This window comes from Mustela nivalis, assembly GCF_964662115.1.
Source record: "Mustela nivalis genome assembly, chromosome: 2".
NCBI classification, from domain to species: Eukaryota; Metazoa; Chordata; class Mammalia; order Carnivora; family Mustelidae; genus Mustela; species Mustela nivalis.
In genome coordinates, this window is record NC_139021.1 from 56,577,031 (window position 1) to 56,592,116 (window position 15,086).

Genomic DNA, 15,086 nt, shown 5'->3' on the forward strand with positions numbered 1-15,086 from the left:
AATGTTTTATCATATATACATGAACTATTAACAGTAAGTTGCATAAGAGGGAGTGAGATGGTAGCAAGAAATATAACCCGTTCCATCCCATAAAAATTTTGTGGGAATTAGTTATAAGCTTTTAAAAAGGTTGTATCTTTAAAATTCATACAAAAAACTCTTGTGTAGTATAGAAGCTATAACAAATTATTTCATCTTAGTTATATAATAATCTTGTTCACAAAATTGTTTGGGCTATTACGCATTTTCATATAGTTTTGAATCAGCTTGTCAAATGAAAAAAATTAATAATATTGTGTGAGGAAAAGAACTTGAGCATATTTTTTCCTCTGTCCTATATAGCTAGAGAAAATACACTTTGTGAAAGGATTTTCCTAAAGGGATAAAGAATACACCGTCCACGCAATTTTGTCTACTTCTTCACATGAAATAACTAAAATTTAATTTAGATAAATGTAATTTATTTGCAATTTTAACTATTAATTTTTATTTCATTTAATTTCTATTTATTTTATTTATATTATCTATAATTTACATATCATAAATAATATATTAAGAAGTAACATGATTTTATAAAGCAGGGAACAAATTACCACATTTTCTCATAAAAAAATGGTAATAGTCTTTTCATCTTAACATTTTTCTGCATGTTCTATTTTCTTATAAAGAATTAGGCTTTCTAAAGAGGATTAAATATATTAAGTTGCTCATTCATGGTGTTCTATTTCCGGACTTTCTATTTTGCTCATTGATCTGTCTTTTAAGTTATATATCAGTACGACAATGTTTTAATTATAATAAATTTTAAACATTTGAAATATTTGATAGAGCTATTTCTTTCAACCCCTCAATTCTTTTCCCTTTTAGAATATCCCTGGCTATTTTCATTTATTTCATTTTCTATACACATGTACACAATAGATATAAACAAAACACACACATAGGTGTATGTGTGCATCTGCACATATATTTTTATTACAATGATATTTTACTTGTATATTCTGTTGGGAAAATTAACAACTTTTCAATATATCGTTCTATCATTCCAGTAAATATATGCCTTTCTATTTATTGCCACATTTCTTTAAATTCCACAATAGATTCACAAAAGTTTCTCTATATACACACTGAATAGTTTGTTACACTCACCCTACCTAGAACTTTTTTGTAGTTATTTATTTATTTATTTTACATCTCATTTTTTTTATTTTAATTTTTTTACTTTTTAAATTGAATTAACTCATATATAGTATATTATTAGTTTCAGGGATAGCATTTAGTGATTCATCAGTCTTATAACAATCCATGCTCATTCATTTCATCATGTGCTCTCCTTAATATCCATCACTTGAGTACTCTGTACCCCCATGCCCCTCCCCCCAGCAACCTTCAGTTTTTTTTCCTATGATTGAGTCTCATATGGTTTGTCTCCCTCTCTGAATTCATCTTGTTTTATTTTTCCCTCCCTTCCCTATGATCCTCAGTTTTATTTCTTAAATTCTATATATGAGTGAAATCATATGATAATTGTCTTTCAGTGACTGATTTATTTTGTGTAGCATAATACCCTTTAGTTCCATCCACATCATTGCAAATGGCAAGATTTCATTTTTGATGGCAACATAATATTCCCCTGTGTGTGTGTGTGTGGCTATTGTAGACATTGCTACTATAAACATTGGAGTTCAGGTGCCCCTTTGGATCACTACATTTGTGTCTTAAGGGTAAATATCTAGTAGTACAATTGTTGGATTGTAAGGTAGCTCTACCTTCAACTTTTTGAGGAACCTTCATATTATTTTCTAGACTGGCTATACCAACTTGCATTCCCAATAGCAAGGTGATAGGGTTCCCCTTTCTTTGGATCCTCACCAACATCTGTCATTTTCTGACTTGTTAATTTTAGACATTCTGACCGATGTGAGGTGGTATCTCATTGTGGTTTTGGTTTGTATTTCTCTGATGCTGAGGAGTTAGCCAGGCAAAGGGAAAACAGCAGATGGATCCCTGAACAGATGACAGAACCACAGGGAATGACTACATACTGGGGTTGGGAGGATGATAAAGAGAATTAGTCAAGGAGTCATGTAGAAGGTGGACCCAGAGGTAATAGTTTGCATTCTGAAATGCCTTGAAATCCAAAGAAGCTAGAATCAAGGCAAGGGGTGCAAGATGAAGCATGATAAAGTATTAATAGAGGTCAAGGATTTGAAAGCCGTGTCATCCTTATGTGAAGATAAACACATTCATAACTTTTAAGAGATGTGTTTCATATAATGTTTGAGCTAAAGCCTGAATACAAATGTTATTTGTAGGTAGAAAGAAGGTCCAAACTACTTTTTCAAAAATGTTTATGGTTAAGGAAAGTAAAGAGAAGGTAATAGATTGAGGAATTAAATGGGTTGCCAGAAGCATCTTTTCTTTTTAGTCTGTAAAAGTTCTAACTATACTCTAAGTATTGTAAAAATAGGCTTAGCAAAGATGGTAAAAAACTGAAACATGTCTGAGTTAATTGGCAATCTGAAGGAAAGGAGTGATGACAGTCTTCAAAATGAGAGGAAACTTGGCTTTTACTTCTAGCTCCACCCCTGATTCACTTCATGATTTGAGGAGTTCCTTAGCTACTCTCAATCTCGATCCTTTCATATGTAAAATCTGGAAATAATCACCTCCCAGCCTGGGTTTTGGTAATGGGCCCAAACTTTACCTAGCACCAATAAAAGTTGCTAAAGACATCTTCAATAAAATGTAGAGTGGGTGGTCTTGGCCCACTGAGAGTAAACATTGTAAAAGTCATGCCAGTTTTAGATTTTGAGTTGTGAGAAATTAATGGGATCAGGTGTCAAATAACTTCAATTTTCTTAATAGGGGAGATAAGTAAATCTCCTGAGGGCCACTTGTAGAAAGTGAAGAAGGCTTGGGAAAAAATCACTGGAAAAAAAATTGGTAGGAGATCAGCAAATAATTAATGAAAAACTACTGACTGGTTGTAAAAGTACAAGGTGTAGCAGAATATTCTTGAGTCCCTCATACATCTACTAACTCAATAGACACTGAACTAGAGGTCCAAAAACATAAGAGCCTCATACCAAGAGACACACATAGGGTTTTTGTTCCAAAACTTGTCTGGATTGGCTGAAAAAATGCCTGCAAATTTTGCATGAGAAAAGCTTTTGAAATAAATATAAAGGAGACATTTTATCTTTATAAAACCATTTTTGTTCTTAAGAAAAATTACTTACAAGAATGTGGCACACAAAAACCCATTATTAAAAATAATCTATAGTATATATTTGTTTTGTTTTATTTTAATTCTAATTGTATGTGTGTATCTGCGGTTGTACAGATCATGTGTACTGCTTGAAATATAAGATTTGAAAGTAGATGATTCTACATTGAATCATCTGTTGTGAATGGAATGTTTTAGCCCCCTAAATTCTTATGTTGTGATCTAATCTCCAATGGGATGGTATGTGAAGTTGGAGCTTTTGGGAGATAGTTAGGTCATGAGGGTGGAGCCCTCTTGAATGGGATTATTGCCCTTACAATAGGAGACCAGACCCAGCTAGCTTATTCTTTCTGCCCTGTGAGGACAGGGCAATCCTCTGCAACAAGAAGGAGGGCCCTCAACAGACACAGAATTGACTGACACCTTGATCTTTGATTTCTCAGCCTGAGAATTGTGAGAAATAAATTCCTTTCCTTGATAAACCATCCACCCAGTTTATGCCATTTTAATATAGTAGCCTGAGCTGACAAGACTGTATCACATAGAGAAATGTATATAATACCTTTAATGTTCTCATCCAAGTATTACTGGAATGTTTGAAAATGCACCTGTAAAACAGCTGGAAAAAGTTATTATTAATATTACCATTTTAGGTATAGACTAATAAGACTAATGTATATTTTCAGATTAGCTTAACTAGTTAGATCATGATTCTCAGCTAGAACAGCACGGTGGTTTTGTGGAGCCCAACTGCCTTGGCTCATATCTGGGTTCTATCTGCTACTTATGAGAACTAAACCTCTCAGTTCTTCACTTTCTCCATTTGTAAAATTTAAAATAATATTAGTGCTTATCTTCTAGGGATATTATGAAGATGACACCACATGTCCATGTAACCATCCAGAAGACTAGCTGAAATAGAGTACCTGCTCATTTAGGTATTAACTACCCTTTTTCTACTAATATTTCTGTTATCAGTTACAGCGCTTCTGCTCTCTGACCCAAATCACAGCTCTAAATTTTGTCATTAATGACATAAATTTTGTCATTAATGCCCTCAGCTGTAGGAAATCTAAGGGGGCCATAGTTGAACCAGCATTTCCATTTCTAGTATGTGAAAATATCTTAGACTGCAAGAACCGTGCATAAAGGACAGTAGCAAAAGAAGTCTGTATCAAGACATCAAATATTTATAATCCTATGGTCCATAGCTGGATCATGTACAGACTTTATTAATTACAATCTTGACCTCTTGATAATTTTACTAATATTGAATTCTATGTTCAGTGACAAGTATTTTATTTATTATTATAACTACTAGCTAAAATTTTAAAAGGAAAAATGAAGCAAGTAGGTTTCTTTGAAATGATCATGAACCACAGTAAACAGTTTCCTTTTTATAGGGGCTCAGAAAAGTTAATTGATTCACCTATTCTCACAAAACAAGCAAGTGGTAGAAAGGAAATTAGAATTTAAATCACATGACCCTTAGATTAATGTTCTTTAACAATGCAGCCATCTAAATAGCAAAGTATTTTATTGGGTATAAGTTTAGAACTTACAAACTGACCGAACACCTGATTTCTTATGATTTTCACAACAAATCTATGATATGAGTGTGCCAGCGTTTAGTGCTAATATACAAACATTTTGAAAATTCAAAAAAGGAGACTCCCAGGACTAATCCATGTTACCATAGCTAGTAAATGACTGATCCAATCAAAACTACACACACAGGGTCACCTGGGTGGCTCAGCAGATTAAGCCTCTGCCTTCAGCTCAGGTCATGATCCCAGGGTCCTGGGATCGAGTCCCACATCGGGCTCTCTGCTCAGCAGGGGGCCTGCTTCCCTCTCTCTCTGCCTGCCTCTCTGCCTACTTGTGATCTCCGTCAAATAAATGAAATCTTAAAAAAAAACAAAAAAAAAACTACACCCTCCCCCCCATCCCATACACACACTGCTATGATCTAAACATTTGGGTTTCCCCAAATTCATATGTTGAAATACTAATGCCCAATTGATGTTATTTGGAAGTGGAGACTTTGGGGGATGACTGGGTCTGGAGAGCAGGTCCTTCATGAATAAGATTAATGCCTTTTGTAAAAGAGGCCCAGGGACTTCCTTGCCTTTTCTACCAGGTGAGGATAGAAAGAGCAGTCTGTGATCCAAAAGAGAGTCCTCACCACACCCTGCTAGCATTCCAATCTAGGACTTTCAGGCTCCAGAAATGTGAGAAATAAATTTCTGTTGTTTACAAGTTACGCCTGTCTGTGGTATTTTGTGACAGCTGCTGGAATGGATAAAGACACACAGACAAATAGACAAACATAATTAATAAAAAGGCTCAATCTGATTCCAACCCTTCGGCTTCCCCATTCACAACAGGGCTTTAATTGCAACAGAATGCTTGGGCATCAAGCATTAAATTCTGTGATTAACAAACATATATGAAGTATGAACAGCTAATTTTTTTTTTAAAAAGTGCTGAAATTTAGAATTCAATGGAATTTCAAGTAATAACAGCTTAAGCCTGCAGGCTGTCACTTCACATATGAAACAATGATTCCCACTGTTTTTCTGGTTGACACAATTTATTAAAACCTCTCAACATATACGAAATAAAATTATGATAAGCCCCCAAATCCAACACAGAAAGCCTCGCACGAAACATTTAAGTCATAATTTACCTTGGAGAGTCAGGAAAAAGAAACCCGAGAAAAATGAGAAAAGTTCAAAAAAGTCATTTCAACATCCCAGTAGAGTTAAAGACCATTTTCAAGTATTCCCATTCAGATGTTTTTATAATTGCGTGAATCCTACAGCGCTGCACATTCTACCAGTTCTCAAGTGGCTGTACCCAGAAGGTGGTGACTGTTTCTGACCGGCTGCTTGCTTGCTTTTATTTTCATTTCCTGTATGAGACCGAGATTGCCGTTTGGGGACAGTTAAATCTACTTCAAGCATAAGAATCATTTGTCCCATGTGGAGGCAGCTTCAATGAATAGCTTTCCATTTCTTCTTATTCATCCTGACTTTACAATTGTGATGCTTAGCATGATAGGATTTCATTTGGTTTGCCCTCTGCATCAGACAGCTTTCTTTCTTTCTGGTCACTCAGGCCAAGATTTGGAGCATCATAGCATTCTGGCAGGGACCGTCATCTGTAGATTGGGTTCCTCTAGGCATGGTCTGCTTCTTGATTATTTGCTTGTCATTAAATATGCCTCATGGTGCTCAGGTGGCAGGGGAGGCAGGGATAGTTTCAGTATAGCACGGATATAAAGGAAAAGCTTACATTTTTTATTTTCTTAGTAAGACAAAATAAAGGGGGAAAAAGGGATCGATTTCTTGACAACAATTTCATACTCTTCTTTCCAGCGAAGAAATCCCTCCTTATCTAATAGCTGATCATCTGATACAAATTAGCTCTAACCAATGCATTATGGTACAAATGTACATATTTGCATTTTCCAAAGCTCTGCGTTTTCATTTAGTATTTGTAGTGAAACAAAAGCAAGCACTCATTGAAAAAGTAATAAAATCAAAGGTGAATGCTATAACAAAGAGATAATTTGGAGGGCAAAAAAAGTACTAGAGTTAATTTTGTTTCAAACAAACAACTTTTATTAAGATCACAATTGAAATGGTTGTCACAGATTTAAATTTGTAAGAATGCATGGCTTGTAACTATAGGCCAGAGGCTTTCATCCTTGAAAAGTTGGATTTAACATTTTAAATCTGAAAAATTTCCATAAAAGGGGTCACACTTAAACAATTCATCAAGAATAAGCAGATATTCTCCAAAAAGTAACTATTAGTGGACAGAAGAAAAAATTCCATGATAAAGATACAGATTCTGGAAAGGTATAGAAATGTAACAAGACATAAAGAGTTTTTTTTAAAAAATGAGAATTTTTCTCTTTGTTTTTGTGATGTAGAAAAGGCATATAAGAAGATGATACTGAAAATATAGTTGCTGTCATGTCTTAAGAGTCCTTATATAAACTTATATCTTATATAAGGTATTAGACACACAGACAAGTAGGGAAGCCAATGGGCTGAAATCACATCGAGGCCTTTTATTAATTATGTTTGTCTATTTGTCTATGTATAATCAAGAATTTGGAAATTTCTCTCTGAGCAGTAGGGAGTTAAGATTTTTTTTTAAATAAAATACATAAACAGATTTGTTTATTTTTTTAAACAGATGAGTTTGTTCAACATTATACTTTAGAAAATTATTTCTAACAATCATATGAAGGATATTTTGGATTAAGAGTAATTGTGAAGAACATACCTGAAGCCTCCTCAATAATCCACCCAGCATATGTTGAAGAACTGAATGAAAGCAGGAGTAAGATGGTAGGGAAGAAAATGTAAGCCATTTAGGAGGTCAAGTTGATGGACCTTGGAGTCAAGAAAGAAGGAAAGGAGTCAAGGATAAAACACACTCCAAGATTGTGAAATATAAAGAATAATTACATCTAATAAGATCTATAGAATATGGGAGGAGTGAGATGAGCACATTTGGGAGGAAAGCTGTTTTTACTTTGGAAATAGTGCTGCTAGAAACTGGATTACAGGATTGGAGTGCAGGAACCAAAGGGGGTGGAAATACAGACTTGGGAGTCGCTGTGCTATAAATGATGGTTTATATCTTAGAACTGCAAGTGAGTTCCCATGGAGATCATGAAGAGTGGGAAGAGAAGTTGGCATGGGATGAAGCTATGGACAAAAGCAGAATGGATGCAACTTTTAGAGAAAAAGGAAGAGAATACTTCAGTCTGACAAATGAAAGGAAGAAGCGAAGTGTCAGAGAATGATAATTTGCTTGCAGAGGCTAAGTAAGTAAATACATCTTACTTCTTAAAACTTTCTCTCCTTAAATATTAATTTCCTTTGGTCTTCAAATGATTATACATTTTTTAACAATCTCTACAGTTTCATTTTCTTTTATTTCTTTTTTCTCCTGAAAGTTTTATCTTTTTCTTTATTTTAAATCTGGACATTCTCCACTGTCATTTTATATAACTATTCCTAAATAGGAATATTTGCATTCATTCAAAAATGCTTAAGGATCACTACTGCAGAAAGTAATCACAAAGAACAACAGAGTTGACATTTCTTCCATAGAATTTAATGTCTGGAGAGTGTAATAGATGCAAAAGTAGATTGCAATGTGTTAAGTGTGAAATGATCATATTGTGTGGTCAGGTAGATCAGGTAAAAGTTGTATGGGAAATAGATTTGACAGATAGTCTAGAAGCAAGGACTTCTGGTAGAAATTTGTTTCAGTAACCCTAAAAGGATGGAATGAGGGCCTACACTAGTGATACCAGGGTGCAGAAGAGTCTAGGGTGACTCACAAACTTGTGTATATGCTTCATTTTGTGTTGCTGTAGTTGAAGTTGCTGATGCCTGGGTTGATGGGGATGACATTCACAGCATCGTCTTTCCTACAGGAGTTAGAGCAGGTGTCACTAGAGAATGGAAATGATATCAGTTTTGGACATTCTGGGTTTGACATATATTTTTTTAAATGTCTGGGTGGGAACAACAAACAGGTAATTAAAAATTTCAGTCTGAGTCTCAGGAGAAACTGAAGGGTCAGGTCACTGCTGTGGGTATGAATGGGAATTCTTTTTGTGTCAGATAGAAAAAAGTACTGAGGACAAAAATGTACGAATTGGTGTATTTGCAAGACTCAGCCACAACTCCAGCCTCTCTCCTGAGCTATAGAATCACAAGTCGAGTACCCGTATATATTTTCAGTTCAATATCTTAAACCACTTGCTCTCTTTGATAATCTATTCTACTTTATTGTGTTCTATATGCTTATTCATATTGCAATCACTTTTTCAGTTATGAATTTCTGAAACTTTGAATTATTTTTTTCTCTGTCCAATTGGGATCCCCACTACTCTAATTGGTTACTAGGTCTTTTTATTCAACTATTATGGTTTTGTTTGCTCATACTTTCCATTCCCACTGCCATTGAACTTAGTCCAAGCACTCAGAACCTCTTGTCTGGTCTATCCCTAGATATAGGAATACCCCAACAATATACTTTCCAAGATTTACCTTCAACCCAAACTAGAGGTTGAAGGGCATCGTGTCTGAAAAGATATCTCTTTTTCAAATAATAAAGCCCTGGGGTGCTTGGGTGGCTCAGTGAGTTAAGCCTCTGCCTTCGGCCCAGGTCATGACCTCAGGGTCCTGGGATCAAGTCCCACATCGGGCTCTCTGCTCAGCGGGGAGCCTGCTTCCCCCTCTCCTTCTGCCTGCCTCTCTGCCTACTTTTGATCTCTCTCTCTTTCTCTGTCAAGTAAATAAATAAAATCTTTAAAAAATAATAATAATAATAAAGCTCTGTTGTCTCAATATCCAAATCCTGTGATTTATGTCCCAAATTAATCCTCCTAGGCTTATTTCTCAATTCATTCTGGCTGGAGTTTTAAACTTCAGTCAATACCAAGTGGTATTCCAAATATCCTCTCCACTTTCCAGCTTCTGTAACATTGCTTGCATTGTTTTCTCAACCTAGCTAGACACTCTCTGTGTTTTAATCCCTGACTTAAATATGACTTCCATTATATCTTCCCCAACACCTTAATCAGAAGTAATTGTCCCTCTGCTTTCCTCTCATAAAACCTCCCTTTGAACATTTATTTAATTCTGGGTCATATTATACATAGCTTATTATATGTGTTGATTCTCGTGGCTAATACACCTTTATTTTTTATCATCCCCATTAGGAACACAACAAATAGAGTAAAGCTACTGAAGAAAAATGATTTCTGTTGTTTAAAATAAACTCGTTCAATCCTATATTAAGAATCTGAGTTCACTTCCACTACAGTGGTAACAGCTAACTAGTTAGGGAAAAAAACTCCAAATCTTATGTATTTTCAAGGAGCAATGAGTATGTTTTAAATTGCCTAGCTGCCTCTATATTAAGATAGGCAAGATTATGTTTGGTAGACATTATTTCAGATCATCTCCCCAAATAACTTGTATTGCTTCAATCAAATATTTAATATATTTTTGTTCAATGTTCCAGAATGTTCTGTGGGTTAGGTGCCTAAAAGTTTGCGGTAATAGAGCCAATGAGTCCTTGGCTTACAGGAAACAAAATTTCTCTTGAGGTATATAGTCGACAAGTCACAACAAATTAAAAGAACTTTTGCTTATTTCCAATCTCATCCTATTTTGACCACTACATTTAATCCACAGATGGAAAAGCCTTGGAGGAAATTGGGTTACCTTCACTCCAACAAGGTTGAGGTCTTCTTATATCTAACCAAAATTTGTCCCAGATACATGAAATGGTTTATGGTAGAGTCTAAGTGTCCTAGTTTTACAAAGAGTTTATATTTATCCTTTCCAACCCAGCAAGTGACATATTTAGCTGAAATTCTCTAGATTCCAGATTCTTAAAGCAGAAGTTTATTTATTTAGAGGAAATACATTTAACCTTTGTCCTCTTTGTCAGACATCATACTGGAATTGGGTACATACTGGAATTGAGTCAGAGCTCATAGATTTGTTACACGTGAAATGCAAGAGACAAAGGATGTGTTGGTAAGTACTCTTCCCAGGACCAAATGTAAATGACTGGCCACAAGCAATACTAGACCACGGTAGTTATGGTTCTGGAAAAAGCAGTAGAAAAATAGTTTGGAGTCTAAAGAGGTGTGCCTCCCTAGAGACATAGTAGGGCCCCACTGTAGGAGAAGAGAGAATGTCTCTGATCTCTAACATGGTGGGGTCCATTGGGGGGAAATTGTCCCAGATTGTTTAAGTTCTTTGTTCAGACTGAGGGCAGAAAGAGAAAATCCTTAGTAATTGGAAAGTTCCTTCTGATGCCTTATTCTAATCCCCTGACCTTAATGTTTATCCAACAGATCCCCCACTCCTCCTGTTATTTGTCTCCCTTGGGACTTAGGGAATTGTTTCACCCTCAGTTCATCCATATTCACCTGGCACACATCCCCTGAGCCACATAATATTTTCTTGGAAGAGGACCTTGCATATTTACTTAGAAAATGACATTTATTATACAATGGTTATTGAGGATCCATTAAATCTACCTAATAATGCTTACTACTAAAACAACTTAAGATTCTAATTAATAATAAGACACAATTTCAGAGCACAAATGGTATGAATAGTAAGATGCTTCTGAAGGATAAACATTGTCAGAGATTTTTCTTTATTCCCTGACATTCAAAAATTAACTAATTTCTGCACTTATGTGCTTAAAGCATTCAGAAAATAAATAAATGAGGGGTGAAAACCCAAGTATAACTAATATCACCTATCTGTTTTCACACACGTTTTTATTTAATCCCCACAAAACACTATTAGGTTGTCTTTGAAAAAACTGAGACTCAGAAAATTAGCTTCCCCAGCATCACAAAGACAGTATTTAAATCCAAACCTATGGAACTTTAGCAATCATGGTCCTGTCAGGAAAAAGAAACTACTCTAAGTTCTGCAACCTAAGAGAACTCAAACAGGAAAACAGATATTCAGGTGATGGAAGTGCTCAGGCGCAAAACTAATAACTCAAAGCAGCTATTTCTGAGAACACCAATCTCTGAATGCTAACTCCAGGTTATAGGAAAGGTTAGAGGGAAACAGATAGCTTAACCAGAGACTAACTACATTTATTCCACAGATGGAAAAGTCCTGGGGGAAATTGGGTTACCCCTACTCCAACAATCTCCAATACAGGTTGAGGTCTTCTTATATCTAACCAAAATTTGTTAGAATCTCCAGAAGAATCTAAAAGCATAGAGCCAAGTGTTCTCTTTCTGAATCAGGGAATGTGAAGGAAATTCTGGATTTTTCTATAGAGACAAAAAGAAGAAAAAAAGAGAGAGAAATGCTGTTACTTTTCCCCTTCTTTCACCTTCCAGTTTTCCTGTGCCTCTCATTGGTTAGTTTGACTCAGAAATTAGCTGTTCAAGCTATCTGGGAAATGTAGTTCCCTAAAATGCAGTGCAGAAGAGGGAAAGGGCAGGACATTAATTTCGAATCAAAAAAGGCAAATGCCCGTACATATTCCATGATGCCACCTGGAACACTGGAGTGGATAGTGTGAGCAAAGCATACAGGTGAGAAAGGATCAAATATGTGCTAGAATAAGAGTGCAGTTTGGTTGCTGCTTATGGAATATGTGGAAACATTACTTGAGAAAAGTGGAGCAGTGTAACAACATAGGGGAATATGAGGGTCAGGTGATGTCGTTAAAATTTAATTTAATGTGAAGACAATTTGGACCAGGGACACGATGCAACTGACATGCTGTTTGGGAAATGTTAATTTGAAAATTGCATGTAGGATGGTATTGAGAAGATTCAAGAACATTGCCTAGTAAGGAAACAATGACAGTTGTTTAGGGCATAAATGATAATGACAATGTGGTGAAGAGCTATAATTTATTGTTCATCTAATAAATGCCACCTACTGTTCTACATAATTTATATTAAGCATTAATCCATTTAATTTTCATGACAGTCCTTCAAGGTAAACATCATTATCTGACTGTACAGACAAACAATGAATCCAAGAATTTAAGGAAGATTCCCCAGTTGTAAAATGAATAAGTGACAGGGCCTTATCTAAGCTACTGTTAATAAAGTAAAATAAATGGAATTGTTTATAACACAAAGCTTAACACCGAAGTTGGCATATGTCGGTTACCATGACAGATATCAATTTTTCCTATTGTTAACTTTAATACTTATAAATATTAATGCTGGAAAGCATATTTTTTTGGTTTGATCATGGTTGTTTTTATTTAGTGTAACATAGGTACTATTCCAAATTGTCTTGGAATTTGTCACCTATTTTCTTCATAGCCTGGATTATCCAGTTTTTGTTCATTGTTGTTTGTTAATCCTTCTCAATTGCTGGATATTTATGTGTATTCCCTTGAATTTCAATAATTTGGTTGCCACTAAATGAACATATCTATCACAGTAAGTTATCTGTTCATCATTTATATCGATGTGCATTCATTCATTCCAAATCATTTCCACACCACTCCTGAAATTCTTAGTAACTCTTGAAGTGATAATGTCTTTTTTTAAAAAATTCTATAGAGTTTAAATTATCTAAATATATAAAGTGAGTAATACAAGACTTATTTTGATATTTTGGTTGAAAGTGATGGTGATTGTTGTTTGATCTAGTGTTAATTTATTTTTTTGTTGTTACTTTTGTCAATGAATCACTAAAGAATGACTAAGTCTTCCTAAAATTGAAACTATTGAATATGTAGAAATCAGAATTTGGCAACTCTTTCATCCATAAGAACAATTAGATGTTATTCAATCCACCCCCACCCTATCTCTCTAAATATCAGTTGAAAAGTTGGTCTTGGAAACAGATGGCATTTTAATAATATGAATCAGAGACTGAGTCAGAAGTACTGTTAGTATCAGAATGACTCATTTTTAAATTATTATTTTTTGGTTGAATCTATAATGACCCTGTATTTGCATTTGTGCAAGAACCTCCACTATCATTCCTGTTTCTTAGAATACTAATCTGATGGAAAGAATGGGTCACCATGTCTAAAATGGATGGCAGTGGTGTATAGTATAGAATGTAAATAGATTCATTATTCTCAATACTTTCGCTCATTTTTGCCCATATGACACAAAAGCCTATATTTTTACTAGTTCTGAGAATATCCATTCTTATGAAACATGGGCCAAACCACTAAAATCTGTTGTCTCGGTTTGTGCCAAAACTGCAGTAGGACAGAGACTTATACTTTTAATTGCTAAGTGCTTTGATTGTTCTAACAACTTCATGTTCAAAATTTATAGTAGGTGACATTTCTATAATTTCTGTCTATACAAGTTCTTTCTTCCTTATGACATTTGTGACCTTCCCAAATATTTACCAAGAATTCCAAATACCATTTAAACTGATAAGAACTAAAGTGAAAAGGTATCTTGTAGAGCTTATGAGGCCTTAGAACCTTTAGGCCATAGAGCAATAGATTAAATGACCTCTGGAGACCCCCTCCAGTCCTATATTCTATGGGGACTGATAAAGCACAGAGATAGCCAAACAAAGGGGATACAATGAAACTGGTTCTATTATCCCAGCATTTAATGGTTTTCTGTGTATGAAGTTCAAAGCTGAAAGTTTCAACAAAGATTCTACCAACACAGTGTTTCCTGCATTTACCACTTTTCTGCTTACAATACTTTCTCACATTTTTCAAAGGCCAAGAAAGTGTGCTTTCTTTGTAATTCCAAAAGTAGTTTAAGTAATAGGAGATATTATTACAGATAAAAAAAAGTATATAACAGTGAAATCAGAGTAATAAAGTTGGATTCAGGGTTAGGCCGACAGAACATCCAAAGGAATACAGAAAAGGCAAAAGTGTGATTTTTAATAGAAAGAAAAGTAAATTTTAAGTAGAGACATATATGCTAACCAAATGAAAAAGAAAGGGGGAAAGGCAAAGGACTTTGAGAAACAGTAAATGAAATACGCTAACGGGTGAATTAAAGTATGTTCAAGGGCTATGCATATCACCTAGGAATAAATATGATTTTTGTTAGAATAAAAAGTCAGTGTGGCAAAGAGGAAGAGTCCAAAAACTAATCAAAGCCAAGAAAGAAGAAAATGTACAGGATAAAACATGAGCTGCGGAGAAGCACAGAGGTGACTGAATGAAGTTAAAAGTGTAAAAAAATATGATAAGAAAATTAAGGGTAGAAAATGAAACGGAGATTGCACAAGAGTTTCAGATGAATCAGGATCCTTTCAAGCAGAGAAGTAAGAAGGGGTCAGGGCTGGAGATAATGGGTCCTCCATGAAATGGAAGT